We start from the raw sequence: 18,827 nt of genomic DNA on the forward strand, positions 1-18,827 counted from the left end.
ATGCTATAATTAATAGATAGAAAGTAGCTTAGCTCTGAATGAGAGGGTTGGTTGTTTGCATTTACCACAGAGGAAGAAAAATGGGTAGACACTGCAGATCACCTGACAGTGCTTAAGTATCTCACAATAATTCATGTTTGCCATAGGCTTATGTCAACCAATGTCAAATTTACCTGAAAACCATGTTCTAGCATGTTCTACATTCCAATCAAAGTTCTATAAATTGTGATTAATATTTTAGACTCCAATCCTTTAATCCCATTTCAGACATTATCTCTTGATTCAAGTTCTTTAATTTCTTTGCCCCTCAGATACTTTTTAGGTATGTTTCTGAACTCATGTAGCCTCAAAAAAAGTGACATGAGGATATTAGTATCCTTTTTGAATTTTGTGCAGAAAAACAAAATTAAATTTTGCTTTAGGAAGCCAGAAACTCATAGGAAACACTGGAACTGCATTTTTTTATTGTCATATAGGGAAATAGTAGGAATTGAACAGTTTAAACCATAAGATAAAAAAAAATTATGATAGCTGAGCTTTGGGTAAAGCACTAGACAATTTGAGACTGCAAATAAGATGTAAAAATTTTTCCTGTTATTTTAATACAAGTTTCACTGGCTCCTTAGTGGACCACAGCTTATTCTCCCCATGAACCACTAAAAAGTTACCTCATTTATTGAATCTTCCGTGAAGTCTCCCAGTAATTACACTTCTGTGGTGTGGGCTTTATTGGGCCATATGAAAATCATCAAATTCTTGTGGCTTGAAGTTCTCGTCAAAATACAAGTTTCTGGTTACCTTAAAATGATTAAATCAGCAACCCAAGGTGTTTCAGTAAACAGCCTAACTCACATGATTTCTAAAAGATGTTCTTTCTCAAAGTAGATAAACTTCAAGAGGTGACATCAGAGCACTGTTATCAGTCTGCCAGTATTTTTTCCCAGCTTTTGCTTTCATGCTGAAATTTATGGTAGGACATAAGGCTTCAAGTCCAGGTGTTTCTCCCTTCCTTCTTCCTGTCCGAACAGACTTTAAGCTTCCCAAACCTATTTTTTTCCTCTTCTCTCCAAGCTTATATATGTATAGGATTTCACTGCTGTATTAAGATGTGCTGAGGGAATTTCTCCCAGTTTTCCTGATTGGAGGCAAACAGGTCTACAGAAATTGTAGACTATTAATTAAAATTGGCAACTTGGTTTTGAATACTGACATTGTGAAATTAATATTCAAACACATTCTTAATATTCCTACCACTTAAATCTTTCTTCATAAACTTAACAAATTTCACTTCACTGTTCCACTTCAAAGAAAAAAGTTTGCTAGTCATAGAATGTGCACAGCTCTGCCTTTTCAAAAGGACTAGAATTTTGGCTGTAAAAAGAAAAAAAATTAAGTAAGTCCTTCTGGTATTTCACTGATTGTGTATGCTTTTAAAGGTAATCTGAAAACTTACTGTTTTGATCCTATGGAAGTGATCATAGCCTGACCAAATCAGCTTTGTCTCTCAAAATCTAGATAATTTGAAACATATTTTACATTTTTGTTGTTACTGCAGAGGTTTCGCAGTGAATCCTCACTGAGCTAGCAAAGTCCATTTCTGAAAGAAAAGACTCATATCTCTCTGTTAAATTTTGGTATACATAATTATGTGGTTTAATACTGTGCATGAAGTTTGAGGTTTCTATTTGCTTATAAGCAAATCCATGCCTATTTTAAAAAACAAATAGGTTTTATTGCACTTACTTATTTTTCTCTTATCATTTCTTTAAAATGAAATTGATGGAGCTATTTATAACTCCCACAAGCCAGTTCTGAGAAGCTTTTTAAGCAATTCAATTTTGTTTTGAAGTTTAACAGACAATGGTATGTGTTTTCCTTCCTATTCTTCAACATACACTTACCTCCAAGAGTAGAGGTAGATTTATGATTGATTAAAATAGAGCACAGTGAAAGAAAAGCTTGGTAAGTATTCACTACACAGAATATGTGTCTGATTAGTGTTTGTGAACTGCTCATTAACTGTCAGCATAGACTATGAGGATGGGTTAGTGATCACAATGCAGATCAGGACAAGTATCAGAAGAATTGCAATGCACTGGAATATTGGACATTTTTCTATTAGACACGCCACACATGATTTATTTTAAATGAGTAAATGAGACAATTTTATGTTTGGCTTGAAAGATATTACCACTATCGATAGTACATCATATGAAAATAAATAATTTTCCCATATGGCCCTTAAAATAAAAAAAAATATTTTCTTTAACAAAAGAAGTCTACTTAAAATGGTAAATACAATTTTTTGTGTATTGACTTTTTTTTTATTAGGTTTTATAGAAAAGAAAGTATTTATTGACATTTTTATTGACTTGATTAATTTGAGTCTTGGAACAAATTGCCTTCCTGATGCATGGATGAACTTAACGCTTCCAGATGTAAGTTAACCCCTATCTTCATTTCAACTGAAGTATTGGTTTGTGTAGAAGATATAGCATTGTCCTTGCTATGATAAAGTCAAGAGAATAACTATTACAGGCCATTATCAGTTTTTCCTCAAAATTCTTCTGTTTCACTACAGAAAGATTCTGGAAGCCATTGTGCCAGAAATAAAATGCTTTTGTCAGCATGGTGTTTATTTATGATTTTCAAATTATATCAGTTCCTTAGATACTATTGAAAATTAATTTCCAGGACTTAAAATAAGACTGTTTGTGTTCTTCATTCCAAGACAAGATAATAAAATCTGGAGCTGTATGACCTTGAACTTATTTATCCAAGGTTTTCAGATTTAGAAACTTGACAAATTATGATTTAGTCTTTCCAAATCTTACACCACTGAATTCTCTGATTAATTTTACTTTCAGGTCCTGCTGGTAAGAGTATGGGATGAAAAGGTTTACTTGTTTTAGCGTATTTTGATAATTATTTCTGACAGTACGCCATGATTCACATTAACATTTTAATTGGATTTTACATGAGGTAAACAGCTTTATTGAAATATTCTCCACACAGATGAACTGCATGAGTAAACCATTCTAAAGTTTCTGAGTGATGGATTTCCATGGAGTTTAGTGAAAACTAGACACAGCTGTCATCATCAGTATATAAAAATCTAATCTTAGCACAGGAAATTAATTATATGGGGAAAACTATGAGTCAGACATTGTTTATTAATAGACCACATGTGCATGTATTCCATGTTCTTTATTCTTTGAGGAACTTTAGTGCTTATAAGTACTATTTTTATTTTAATAACAGAACTTCCTTTCCTTCAAAGCACCATTTTAAAATGAGACACTTAAATTTATAGTGAAAGCAAGAACTTACATACAACAGGAAATGCATGAAGCATAAGCTAAGGTATACATTTATTCTGCACAAGCTATTCTGAACTGAACTCACCATTTCATCATTGTGTGACTTAATAGAATTCCAGTAAGTTTTCAAATTTTAATAAGTGGTATTGTACTTGCCAGTGTTAGGGCAGATGACATCTACAACGTTGCCAAATTGTCTCACTCTGTGTTGCCCCAGAGCCTTATTCCTGTAAACACACTGCTTTCTTCTTGAACTCCAGTCTGGAGCAAACCAAACACTTCCCTGTGTGAAGGAAATCTGGGTGTGGGGCAGAAGGTAGTGTAGAGTTACACAGTAGGGTCTCACCACCACACCAGCAGTGCAGAAATTAACTGTGCCAATTTTGTTTCCTCTATCAGATACAGCCTTCACAATACTATGTCAGGCAATTTTACATGTATTCTCCTATTTGTCTTCTGTACCCTGCTCTGCTATCCCCATACACTGCCTTCAGTGGTAAAAAGACATGTGGCAAGCTTTTCTACCACTACTTTTTTCTAACTGAAAATAATGCTGGAGCAGAGAAAAGACACATGGTGGACACCTTCCTCTTACAGAGGAAGCAAAATAGGGCCAAGGTACAGGCCCAAGCATTTACTAGATAGTGTTTTCATGCTGCTAAATTGTCAGTTCAATTCTTAGCACACTCCCAGATGGAGCATGGTTCAGGGGTTAGCACGTACTAAGGGCTGCTATCTCATAGGCAGTTCAGATATAAACCCCTATTTAGGGAGTCAGGGTATTTATTTAGAGGGATATCAACTGCACATGCCAATTGGCCTCAGTGACAGACAGTGGTCTATGGCCTGTTTTGTTTAGTGATACATGTCCTTTATACATCTTTGAAGTCTCACTGCAGGATCTTGTCCATCCTAACCAGGAAACAGACCTAAGGATACGTAGTATACAGAAAGTGTATGTTTATGCATGCATATGTGACAATATTTATTATTTTGTTTTTATAGTTACAAAATCTGGCATCTGCATTCACAGTGAACTCGGAACTTACTGACTGGCGCCGATTCTTGCTAGCAGCAGCACAGCCTTGGCCAGTGCCATCTGTGACACAACTTCTCAAAACACTACATAGCTTCAAGTCTGTTGATGTAGCTGGATCAGGCTTTGTTACACAGGAATACTATATGCAGGTTATAATTCTTTTTTCTTTTGAATAATATTATTTTGTAAAACTCTCTGAATCAAATGATGTATTGTTGGGTTTATTCACATTCAGAAATTCAGTCTGAATTTTAAGTGTTCTGGGTTTTGAGGGTACTATCTAGTGAAAATTGTGTTCAGGAAATTGAAGGCATAATATCTATCTTATCCATAGTTCTACAAATCAGGCTAATTAAGCTTACTTTTTACTTCCATTTCCTACTGTTCCCATAAATTAATTTCAAGTGAAATTCCTTCCTGTTCTAAATAAACTATTTTGTCAACACTTTGACTACTATTAACTTGTTTGACACTGTATCTATAAGACAAAAAATTTGCTCTAAACAGAAATAAGTATTTTAGCTTGGGCTCACCAGGTCCACTTCAATTAAATATTTCTAGAATTTTTCCAGTAAGGAATTTTTGCAAATAAAGATTGTTTTTCAGACCCTGAATACATGGAAAATTAAAAAATTCTTTGATCTATTCTTTTCTCTAAAGACAACTTCTATTTGAACCATCACATAGTTCAGCAAGATTTTTCAGGAAGCAAGTTTCTTGAAAGAGTATTGAGAATACATTTTCCTTCTTTTAGCAAAATTCTGCTCATTAAATTTTCACTTACTTTTACTTTGGATTCTTAATCAGACTTAGGATGACTGCTGTTTCACTCTTCTAATGCGTAGTAGCCATATATATAATATCTATATGTATATACATGTATCTATACATATATACGTATAGTGTATATATATGTAGGTATATATGTATGTGCATGTATACAGAAAAGTTCTACAGTTCTGACAGTTTCTATTTGTTTGATGATACTAAAATAGTTTTCAAACTGTTTTAAACAAATTTCATAGACTATGTATTGCAGTTTGTTTTCCAATCGCCTAGTATTAGTTTTCTTCAAAAATTAAATAGGGGTTGTGTTATTACAGAAGCCTGTCAGTTTCAGAACTACTTTGATTAATTTAAAACTTCCAGGAGTGCCTGCCAACCCGTACTAACCCCAGACTTGCAAACAAACAAATTCTGCAAAGCCAGAAAACCCACAAAATGTGCAGGTTTGTCTGCATCTATTTGTCTATTGATGTGGTAATTTTTACTGAAGTGTGAGAGTTTAAAAATAAGCTACCAGTTACAAGACATGCAGTCTGTGAATGTACATTATTAAAACAGGATCCTAGTTCAAATATAATATTAACTGAGCAATTCATTTACTCCCTTCAGGATCAGAATTGGCTCACATTCAGTCAATGATAGCAAATATGCAATGGTGTATACTGATTTGTTTATAGACCTACCCCCTTTTGTTCTTCCAAACTTCCATGAGAGTGGTGACTCTGAACCTACAGTCTTGTACAGTTGCTTAAAGACTAAAAAGGACTAAAACGTTCATAAACACAAAGGTAACTCCACAACTGAAGCTCCTTTTTCAGATGAGAACTATATAGGTAGGCACATAATTCAGCTGCTCAAGAGAACGTTATGGGAACTTCCAAAGTTCTGGATAGTCCAGAGACTATCCAAGGCAACTGAGTTCAACAGTCTGCATTGCTCTGAAGATTTTGCTCTGCAACTGATTCATATTGCAAATAAAAGTTGTAATGTCTGTTGCCCCTGTCCCATCTTTGAAAACATGACCAAAACTTTCTTTATTTAAAAACCTAATGAAAACCCTGTGTATCTGCTGTATATGAGGTCCTACAGTTCATGTTAATGACTGTTACTGTGGTTTGGAATTGTTGCACATACATTTATGAGAAGAACAGGAACAGAATTTTTCAGGCTTAAGTAAATTTAGTCCTCTAATTTCAAATTAATTGATGAGGAACATCTGAATTGTTTTTATTGCAATGTTTGTTGTACCCTTTTGGAGCAACTTATGGCAAATTTTATGAGGTCAATACTTGTTTAATTTCTTTCTTAGTAATTTCTTTCTCGAAAAAATAATGATTCATGTTCTGTGGAACATGGTGCACTAGACAATTAATGAGTCAGTGCAGTCCATAAAATTAAGGAAAGAATGATAGCAGAGAGTTAAAAAAATAATTGTTCATCAATTGTTATCATTGATATTATATCACCTACAGCAAACCATCTGATATATTTCTGGTAAAGATCTCAAAGACAACATGAAGGCTATTTTCTTGTTATTAATTTGCTCAGCTTTTCCAGCTAACTCACATGGGGAAAAAGCAAAAAACTAGCTTTACTAATTTCTTTTCCTTTCTGAAAATGTCTTGGAACTTCCTGTTTTGTCCTATTTAATTTTCTTGCTTTGTAAAGAAAACACATAATAATGATAATGCAATATTTATCATCAAGGATGTAGTAATTCACCTGAAATGTGGAAAAGGATGTTGCTAATGAAATTTATAAATTCATTACAATATTGTAACTGAATGCCTACACTGAAAGATTATTGCATCTCTCATTGGTATCTGATTCATGAGGATTTGCAACTATTTGAAATCTTCCATATTAGTCTATTAATCTAATAGAGAATATATTGAGATTTTTCAAATGTTAAAATCTTTCAATAAAAATGAAAACAAACTTTATTCTCTGTTTAATACTGAGATTTACATGCATTCAAAATGTCATGAAACTGTATTTATTTTATTTTACTGTCTTAACAAGAAAAAAATTACAAGCTATGTTCATTGGGAATAACAGGAAGAACCTTCCACTAGGAATTTGACGCGCCCCAGCTGGCCCCTCTATATGCATCTGTACTAGTAAACTACACAGTGCTAGGGAACATTCCCAGGTAATGGTACTCAATTGCCCATACTGTGATGTTGTTTGCACAGCCTGGCATGGTTTAACATGGGCCACTTCCAAGCAAGTGAGTTTTTCTGTAGGTGGTCTGTTCATGACCATCCTGTTTTAGAAGGTAAGTCCTAGCTAATATTTCCTGCATGTTGGGTCTAGTATTGGAGAATTGGTTCTGGGCACTTTTAATTTACAGTTGTAGGTATATCTCTATAGGCATTACAGGACACTTAGTCTTGTTGTTGGGAGTGGGCAAGCATGGGAAGAGCCATGCCTCCGTCCTTCATTATACTGAAGTGTGCGGACAGTTTCTTCCAAAACTAGTTAGGACAAAAGCTATGGGGTAGCAAAGGATACCCTAAAAGGAAGAAACCAGAACACACACACAAACTCTGCATCATATTCTGCTTCTTGGGCAGTGTAGGTTTACAACTACCTAGTTCATTTTCACTTTTTTCAGGAGCATAGAGTCACTTCTACTCCATTTTCAGTAATTCCCAAAGTATCTGTTACGAAGTACAAACAAACAGCTGCTTAATTAGTCTGTTGCCATTGTATATTAATAAAAAATTCAGCTTGATTGAGTCCAGGAATTAAGCTGTTAGTAATCTGTCTGTTGAACAATTATAGAGCATAAAGACCACTTTATTTTAATGTGTTGGAGGGGGAAATGACCTTTTGGTTTTGTTTTTTTCTTTTAATCAGGTTGGCTTATGGTTTAATGGAAATGAAGATCGAAGCATAACAAAAAGTTGCACAGAACCTTTAGATAGGCTAAGACATCTCATAAAGGTAACTTTAAAAACATAGGTATCTTGAAGATACCAGTCACTATTCTAACCTGAGAGGTCTCACTCAAAAGTTTCTTATGTCTCTTTTTTCCATAGCTGCTGCAATGTTTCAGTAGTTTTTGATGTCAGGTGGTGCTTCAGAATATTATTTCCATGTATAAAAACCTCAAAGTTAGAAATAATGTAGAAAGGAGTCTAGAAATTGTCCTTCAGTATTCTAAATCATAGTCTACTCAGAAAGAATTATTCCTGTTCTCCTTTGAACCACATTAATTTTGCTACACAATAACCAGCTTTGTAAAGAATGGGAGGCAAATGATCCCTGCATCTAAGCTCATGGAAGTCTCCATGGAAGAGGGAGGTAATAGTGTGATCTGAATAAAAAAAAAATGTTTTCAATCTATTTGTCATAATACAAGATTTTATGAATTTCTCCTTGTTCTGTGAAAGTCCTCAATCTAGAAAAGAAAATACTACAATTTCTGTTTCCTTGAATGACTCAGACACACTTCTGATTTATCTTGATTTACATAGCCTCAACACATTTTAAAAGATAATATCACTTATCAGCAGTCATTTTTTCATCCTTTTCTCTACAGGCTTTGATTTGTATTTGATTAAATTCCACTTGTAGAAATTAATTTACATATTTCTGTCCTTTTATAGTTTTTCTTCAGTTTATTTGCTGACACCAGAAAAGATCCTTCTCTACTCAACTATACTGAGATGCTACTTTATTTTGCCTCCCACTCTGATCCAGTTGAAGGTGTTTACAGAGCACTTAGTGTTGCTACTGGAACATATATTCATAGAAAAGAAGAAGCTTCTCTTCCATGTGTGGTAAAATATTACAGTAAAATATTACAGATTAGTAGTGGAGCTTGCAAATTATAAATTAGCTAGATTTCTGTATATTTTCTTATCCTGGGTAGCTCCAGCTCCTTAGAAGTAGTCCCACTGACTTCATGGGAAGTCTGAAAATATTTCCACTGATTTTGGCAATAATACTCAGAAGTATTCTTCCAAAAGTCTGAAAATTCACTTGCCAAATAATAATGAAAGTTTAAGATATTTACTGGTAACTACCCCTTGTACAGATGAATGGAGGACATTCTTTGACCTAATCTTAGACAATTAAGTCCAGCTATCAAACCACAGAAATTAGACTGTAGTGTGACTTATGGTATTGTTATCTAAAGATATAAAACCTGGTATTATTGCTGGTGTTACTTTGTTTTCCACTATGTTTCTTTGGGGTATTTAGAAGTATATTCACCTTTGTTGTTATTTTCAAGTGTTTTGGTTTACCTGTAAATCAGAAGGATTAATAATTAATAATTACTTTCATATGAAATATTTTTTTTGGTTCTTTTTAGAGCCGTGATGAACTTATTGTCACACCAAATGAAGCTGAGCTTTTGAACATTGTTAGTATTTCTGGAGTATGCTGCAATTTTTAAAGTCTCAAAACTGCCATTAGTGCACTGCATGCATCAGTTACTTATTATTGAAGTATAACTCATTTTTTGAGACATAAAATATACATCTATACAAACCTTGGAAACAGCTTGCTCTTCCAGATAATAAAATGTTTCACTATGCTGTCATAACCACAGTGACTGTAGCATTTGCCTAATACTTAAACCACAGTTGTGCTCTCCAGAAACAGTATACAAAGGACATAATTTTACCACACAGTGTAATCCTATACATATTCATAATTGCATTTTATCACTTCAAATGACAAAATGTATTATTTTACTCCCCTGTGTCTGCTTTTATTTGACACAACAGAGTTTTTGTCCATGGGAGAGACTGAATAAGATAATTTCCTTTTCACATTTCACAGAAACAAGAAGAGCACAGAATGCTCCCAATTACATACAGTAGATCTGAACTTAGTTTCCTATATTTCAGTGGAAAGTTCTAGCTCTCACATCATTGGATATAAAGTAACACAACCTGTTCTCCTCCTTTTCTGCTTAGTTTGATCTGTTTGGTTGGGATTTCTTTAAGATTGTAAGTAACTGCACTGGCATTATCACCTATGCATCAATGACTTCTTAATGCTGTGAGTCACAGGTGAAGGGAAACATTTCCCTTCCATGTAAAATTAACAACATATCTCTGAGGAGCAAGAGTTATACCCCATCCAACCTGAGAATTTCCTTGTGCTTAGCTTCCCACTGAATGTATTGGCTCTGTGAATCTGTGCTGTGTCTGATGTCTGACAATGTATTATACAGACAGTTTGTGTGCCTAATTCACCTTGGGGAGTCCCTTAGAAATATCTAAGAATTAGATGCTAAATGAACATCTTGCATGTGTGGATTCTCTTTGACTTTATAGTCATGTTTTATAGGTTGGTGCTCAGAATTGCAGTGCTGATAGAACATAATTTTAATCCTTTCTTTCTTCTCATGCTTTGTGTTCCATGTGAGTACACTTCAACAATAATGCTGAATACAGAAAAAAAGGGAACAAATAAAATCCTGTTCCACTGAAGTGAATGAGTTTTCGCCATTGGCTTCAGTAGGGCCAGCATTTCCTGCAGGATATTCAACAACCACAAGGGGGCAAAAAGTAAATTATGAGTTGGTATTGTGTCATGTTTGAGCTAAGCTCTAGTAAATAGATCCCTGAAGACATCCAAAGTGGTTTTCAGCACCAAGTTAAGAAACGAAAACTTTTTGCACTTGTGGCTTTTTACATGTGATCTAAATATCCCAGTTCTCACTACAGGTACTGGAAATCTAGTAAATATTATCGGTGGAATATTCATCAGTGGAATATAAAGAGCCATCAGCTCTTCTCAAAGAAGTTTTGTAATACACCTTAGATAGCCAGCTTATAAGTAGGCACTTACACAGCAGCACCTAATTTGTCACTTTTTCTTGTTCTGTGCTGATAATTGTAATGACTTCTCATTGGTAGGTGCCATCTGAAACTTTAATGATGTTAATAGGAGAAGATCACACAAACATATTGTAGAGACTTCTGTTACTTTTACTGACTACATAGCAAAGACCCTTTCACTTAAAATGCTTAGCTTTTAAGTCTCAATAATTTTGTTATTGGTTGTGTAGATCTTATAGCTAAATGTAAACGGTACAATGGGAGACAGAAAAACCTAAGTGCTGATATTTGTGTAATCTCCACTGTTGAGTGTAAAAAAGACTGTATCAATGACTGCTCCTCCTGCGTTGAAAAAGACATGTATTAAGGCCTAAGACATGTAGCACAAGTGTGATCAAATCTCAGTAGTCTCTCCCTCCTAATGAGCAAAGAAATGGTATGTTCAATTAAGTGCAATTTCCTGTTGTTGTTAATGATTAGTCTACACAGTGGCCTAATCAATGAAATGCAATTTCCTGTTGTTAGTGGTTAGTCTACACAGTGGCCTAATCTGGTCAAAGCATTGTTCAACTATGTGAGGTCTTTTCTCATCTTTGTGCTCACAAATCTCTACAGCAGGATTTTTTTTTTCTCTTTGGCCATCTCTAGTAACACCACAAAGATACCTCATTGCTAGTTTATAGTAAACTTCTAATTTTTCTGCATAAAGCCTTTCTCATCTTCTCCTTTGCAGAGCTGGTGAGCCTATGTTAACTGTTAGCCAAAATAGAGTTCTTGCAGTGACTCCTTGATTTGGACTAGAAAATTCATGCTGCTTTTTTCATGCAAACATCCAGAATTACCAAGTTTACTCCTTATACAAACACAAAGTTCTTGGTAGAGTATTGTAATTTGTAACTATTAAGTATTTTTACATTTTGTTGCTCTGAAGAATATTAATTTGTCAGTGGAGTGTTGGCCAGATTCCTGGAAAAAGTTCTCTATTAAATTTCTACTAACACCAACATTATGGATATTTCTGGACTCTCAGGATCTATTCCTTCATCCTATAGTTCAGTAGATAATTTTGTGTGAGTTGATGACTTTTGTTTTGTAAGAACTGAAGTTTGGAACTATAATCCACTGACTCCTAATGAATGTCTAACTGAAACAGATGACCTACTGACAGACTATTTATCACCAAGTATTGTAACTATGCTTTATTTTCTTAGGCTTTTCCTTATACCAACATAGTGCCAAATGAGAAAACTTTAATAGAAGATGAAAAAGAAGTCTTGAATTACACAGATGAAGGAATAATTTCAGTGGCAACTCTACTCAAAGTGTTTCATACTGGAGGAAGTAAAGATGAAGATAACCATAGATTTAGTAATCTGGAGAAGGAAGGCAGTTATGATAAGGTAGGCTGGTTGATTGAAAGAAGGTTTTGTACTGTGCATATGTTAAATAAATACCTGCTGCAATCTTTGCTTTTCCCCAAATTTTTTTAAACACTTAAGAAATTGACTGCATATTATTTTTTCTTAAAGCATTTCATCAAAATATACAAAGAATTAGGCACTGAAGATCAGGCGCCCATTCCAATTGCACTCCTTTTGAAGCATCCTTTTATTCAAGACTTGATCAACAGATGTCAAGAATACAGGCTTCCTGTAAGTATAGCTTTCTGGGACCAAGAACTTTGTAAGTATGCATATTGAAATTTGCATTATCCCAGAAATGTAAATGTAATTAATTTAGATACTGCCAATTTGCAGTGTAGACCAGATATACAGCATAGCAGGTTCCAGATTAGATCAGTAATTTTGTTTTCCATGAAAACTCCACCCATCAAAGACTGCACTGCTTTCTGACCTATTGTTTTATACCTGTCTTCCTAGCCTATAGCTGCGTACAGGTTTTCTACTGCCTTGTCACATGTGGCATTGCCTTTCCCTCCACCCATAGGAAGGAGCCTGGTTGAGTTATCTTCCCAACAGGATCTTACTGCAAGAGACTATGGGATATGTGATAGAACATGTTCCATCCCAGGCCAACCAGGCTGCAGAAAAGGGCATGCAGAGGTAGTGCAGGTTCAAATGTTCTTCCCTGCCATACTTTAGAGCTTCCCTGTTACCTGCACCTATGTTTAAATGTGCATTAAACCAGTTGCACATAAGGCAAATTTGGGCCAGAGTATCAACATGTTAAATGTGTTGAACTATGGCAAAAATACGTGATATACGGGCTGTAAGAAAGTAGTGTGAGACAAGATGAAAGAATGCCTGCATTTGCATGCCCAAAGATCAAACACAGTCTTCACAAGTTTGAGATGATCACCACCAGGGGTACATAGTGTCCCACAGACTGTAAATCTGAGTAAGATACATGATACTCCAGGAGTAACTTGCTATTTCTTAATTATATTCATCACTTGCAAGAAGTGAAGTGCCCAGCACTTATTATACCACTAATAGTCATTATTAGTAAAAGACAAGATGTAAGAATAAAAGAATATATTTACTCTGTCAAAGTAAGGGTTAAAAATTTATTTTCTCTAGTAGGAAGAGATATGAAACAAAAATGTAAGACAAAGACAACACAACTGAAGATTATAACAGTCAATGAGTATCTACCCTGCCTATGTTAATGTCTCAGCCAATTTGGTAAAATAGACACCAATGTTAGGTCATTCCCCTCTTCTCTTCCCCATTCTTTCTTCCTGACCCTTTTTATTTGATCGAGTACTGCATTTCCTTATTTGAACTTTTTTTCCAACTTCACTGAATTTCTTGTAGACCAAAGCTTTTCTTAAACTAGCTCTCTGTTCTATAGATGATCCATCTCAAGAACTGTTCTTTACACAAACACCTCACTTGACTTTGCAACATTCAACATAATGCAACCTCCCCATGAAGACCAAATGTGATGCAACCTAAAGCAACACTTAACTAGGGTGTAAACTGAGTAATGCCATATGCATATACTCTGCTATTTACAGGGAGGAGGAATTCTTTTTAAAACTTTTTCAAACTAATCGATAGCTGGATCAAGAGCATAGTGTCTATTCTTTATCAAAATTTCTAATCTTCCTGTACCACTTCCAGAAGAAACTATATTATATAGCTTAAAGACTAGATTGTAGTATACGTTTAAAATTTGTTAGCTGCCATCAGTCACCTGTGTTATTTGTGGCTGGTAGGACATGTTCAAGGTAGTACAGTTATAAAAATTGTCAGTCTATAAGAAAAGGTGTGAGAAACTCTATGAATCTTGGCAGTAGCTGAGGGTTTCAGTGCACATGCTTTAGCCCAAAGAAGTTCCCACAGCTTGTCTACCAAAGACATATTAGTATCATTGCATTTAAACAATACATTTTTCTACTTATTTGGCAGGTTCATTTGATGCCTATATCTCCTGACTTGACAGTTAGATGATGCAGAGCTTCAGTTTTCATTTGTTATACTTAGAATTTCCTCTTGCAAGGGCTTATACTGACTGTGTCTCAAATACAGTGCTCTATGGTTTCTATAGTTAAAAAGAGAAGATTCTATTCCTTTACTGTACTGGTAAATACAGAGTGCTGTTTTATGCATTAAATCAACATTTCACAGTCTTACTTTCAAATTCTGACTAACTGGGAAAGAGCTAAGACCGCAAGTTCTTACTCAACTTTACAGTAAATTATTATATTCACCAGCAAACAGGCATAGAGACCCAGTGGCCATTGTTTTATGTAGGTTAGGATTCTGGTCATAGGTTCATAGGTACTCCAGGAATAGTTTTCCACTGACAATTCTTCAAAGTACTATATTTGGTGAACAGGTGAACTTTTTTCTTCCCAAAACATTTCCAAAGTAAACAATATTTTTAGCATCAATTATGTTTTCAGAAATTCTCCTGAGACTATAAAAATCTCTATAAAAATGAAATTCAACCACAGTGCTGTTATTTTGAGATCTTTTACAAGATAAATATAGCAAGTTAGGGTGTGGTTTCTAAGGTTAAAATGTTTCTACTACTGCAGTCATAAACAGTGGAAAATAAAATGTTTTGCTGAAATCTATAAATGGAATAACTACCTTATAATTTTTTAAATTTGAGTTAGGGCGCCTGATTCCTTTGGCCTCTCGATGACCTGTTCAATTTTAACCAATACTATCTCTGATGAAAATATTCTCTCCAGGTGTGATATATTCTTTTCTTTTGAAGGAAGATTATTTTCTCAGTTCATATACCAGTGGGCTGCCGACATCCTACATGATGATGACCTTTCTGTTAGCCTCAGTACAAATGCCAACAAATGAATAAGCTTGGAAATTCTATGACTTTTTCATCTGGTCTTTTCTGTCCTGATTAGAAGTCTTTCTGGTCCTGACTAGAACTTTCAAGTGGTTTGCCATTATCAACACATTTTTTTCACTTATCAGATGAAATTTATTCGACCACACCTATGTGTGAGTGTGTGTTTATGAATGCATTTCACTACATTCTGAATGAAATTGTCTTTAAATAAATTCAATAATAAATGAGAGAATATTTTTATTTGACCAATTGATTCAGATGGAAGAAGCAAATAATTCTGCTTTTTCCACCACATAGGTTTGTCCATTAAGATTGGTCTATTAAGGGGTCTTCTTTAGACCTGGTATCATTTCTTGTTACAAATTTTGCCTTCTATCCTGAGACTGTCACAGATACAGTATTATAGAAACAACCACACATTTTAGTAACTCTGCATTTTGATTGTGATAAATTTTAATAAAGAGTCTGGGATATATTCTACTTCTAGAATTCTTAATGCTTACATTAATCTGCTATTTTGACTGGACTACATTCTTATAATTACTGAGGATAACAAGGTAGTTTGATACTTAGCATTCAGTTTGTTGATATCAAAACTATTATGCATTTGATAATGTTATGTTACATTTTCAATCCTGCTTTCAAATCCTAAATAGTCCTTTTTAAAAACCTCTAGTTTTGAAGATAGGGATATCACATTGTATTTCTGTGCATCTGTGTTTTGAATACATTTAGCATAGGCCCTTGCATCAAGCTTGTTCATTCTAAACTAATTGTCATATTATTAATGCTGTTATTGTTGGGTTTGTTATCATTTCAGTAACATTGCTCAGATATTCATTCAAATAGGAGTTCCACTGAGATAGGATTTCTAATAATGTATAGTTAACGTATCTTTATAAAAAAAAGTATTAGTATGTTGAACAATTATTACAAAACCTGTTTATACTCACAGCAGCCATTTAATGTTACACAACTCAACAACCATTCAGAACTCCATGTATCATTTAACAAAGTAAAAATGGTTTCTGTCTAGGGAGGGTTCATACAGATTATATTCAGTAAGGCTTATGAGCTTGACCATATAGTTCATAGTCAATACTTAGTGCTTTGGCAGAAAAAAAAGCACTGCTGAATCACTGTCTACTCAGAGGCAGTAGCTGTAATACTTATGAAACTTGAGAAGTCTTTTTCATGTGGTGTGTTAAATGTCCCAGTGTGCAAGAGAGGGAAAATTTAACTCAGTGTTTAAATACCTAGTGTTAAAAAGAGACCTATGTTATGCTTCTCTTTATCATGTATTCCATCAAAAAAAAAATCTTAGGAAATGCAAATATACATGAAAAAAAATTGGTTTTTACATTAAAAAATGATAAAAATATCTATTCATGCAACAGAAACATTAAGTTTACTTCATTAAACACACACATAGTAAATCTGTTGGAGTACTACTTCTCTGGTGTTTTAAGGTTATTTAGTTTTGGTTTCCTCTGCAAAACTGGTAGTTACATGAATAAAATCTGTCCGGAGGAAATTTTTTTCCATTCTTAACACATTCTTAAATGCAGTTCTGTCACTCTCTTTTCCTCATCAGATTATAATTTTCAATCATACCATTCTTACTTTTAGACTGATTTAACATATATTTCTGTGGCATTGCTAGAGCATAAAATTTCTACTTCCCACACACATGAACACAATGACAGTATTGGATGTGTCTCTATATGTCATTTGCTACATGATGATCGGCAGTAGCATTCTCAAACTTATTTTTCACAGGAACATAGACTTGTACTTTAGAAGTCTCATAATAAAATTTACATTCTATCACACCAGAAGCACTACAGTTTACTGAGATCCTCATCTGCTTCGTGTGGTAATGATAAGTACTGATAATGAACTTGCTGAAGGTTCCATTTGCTAACATTTACTTTTGTCAAACCGGAATTGAAACTCCTTTTTCTGACTCAATGCACTGAAAAAGGCTTCCTTAAAATGAAGTATTTCTTAGAGTCAAAGATAAATGTTAGTACTACCTTCTAAAACCAAGGACTAGTAAAATTATCTTTTAACATAGTTCTTTTGTATTCACTGAAATGCTCCTGATATTTTGCAGGGCATGTGAGGCATCATTACATACAGGCAGTTTCTGCTTTTGAAAAAAAGGCTGTGTCTTCAAAATATGCACAAAATACATGTTGGAGTATGTATTTGAACTTAGACTAATTTATTTTATAAAAATTCTGACTGTTAATTATTCTCCTAAAGGAAAAATGTGTTTACTAACAATACCAGAAAATGCTAGAAATTTAAATTACCATTTATCTTTGTTTTAAACATTCAGCACATTATCTTTTTTAAATCAAAAATCCTTGTTCATCCTACTTACACAATGGATAGTACTGCTGAAATTGGAAATAGAGAAGATTGTGCTAATAAAAAATGATTGAAAATAACAAATCAAACAATCTGTTATTAAGAATGCAGAACTGCACAGAAAATTAACTAAATGTGGGTATTATTCCAAATATTAGTTACTTTCTTTTCTTTCCATTTCCTTGAAGTGTTGTTTAAGTTCAGCCTGAAATATGACATATTCAAAAAAGAAACTTTATTGGAGAATTTGTCTCTGTATGTTCTGAATAATATTTGCTATTTTAAACAACAATCTTAATACCTCTCTTTACTGATAAGTTTAAGCCAGTGCTTAAGATCTCTGCTGACTTTAGGAATTGCATTTTAACACACTGTAGTTTTGTAAAACCACTGAAGGCAATCATGTTGTGTGGATAACATCAAAACATCGTCTCAGTGATATTAGTGATAAATCAGGAACTACCAGAATTTGCCATGAAGAATGTTCTTTCTGCAACTGTCACTGTATGTTTATGTTTTCATTAGTGCGCTGAACATACATAGTACTTAAGCTGAATGACAGCATTGTTTTTAGTACCCTTCTAGAAGACATCTTATGTAACCTGGGGAAAGTGTAATTTATAGTAATATATCTCCACTGAAGTTAGTTTTTCATCATAATCTTCTAGTCACTAGTTAGAAAGCTCACCCCATGGAAAGACAGGCATTATTATTACAGGTTTTAAGGTCAATAGGGCTGAGACACAAAATGACCTTTTAACGTTTCATTTTCCTTTTCATAGGATATTAAAATCTTTCTCCAAAGATCCGAACAAGCACAGTCAACTGATGGAAAAAACACCGCATGTAAAGACATCAGTGTATGAAAAATTGTTGTTCACGAACATTAAGAAATCTTTTTTTTTAAAAGTTTGTAAGAAATGTGTCTTAGATCTCCAGTCCTCCCTTCCAAGGGAAAGGTTTGTTTATTGTTAGGAAAGCAAAATTCCATTGCAACTACACATTTTCTGTTACTTTAAATTAAAAAAACAAAACCAAACTAAAACAGGGAAAGTTACGGTTTGTTCATATTAAATAATCTTATGATACTTCTAAATAAAATTAAACGAGTCTATGAACTTAAATAGAGCTGATAGTGTGTTCATTAATAATTGGTGTAAGAACTGAGTATGTCCAATTCTTGTAAAAGAGCTAAGATATCTGGTCACCTTTTCTAAT

Source organism: Pelecanus crispus, chromosome Z (assembly GCF_030463565.1).
Source record: "Pelecanus crispus isolate bPelCri1 chromosome Z, bPelCri1.pri, whole genome shotgun sequence".
In the NCBI taxonomy this organism is placed as follows: domain Eukaryota; kingdom Metazoa; phylum Chordata; class Aves; order Pelecaniformes; family Pelecanidae; genus Pelecanus; species Pelecanus crispus.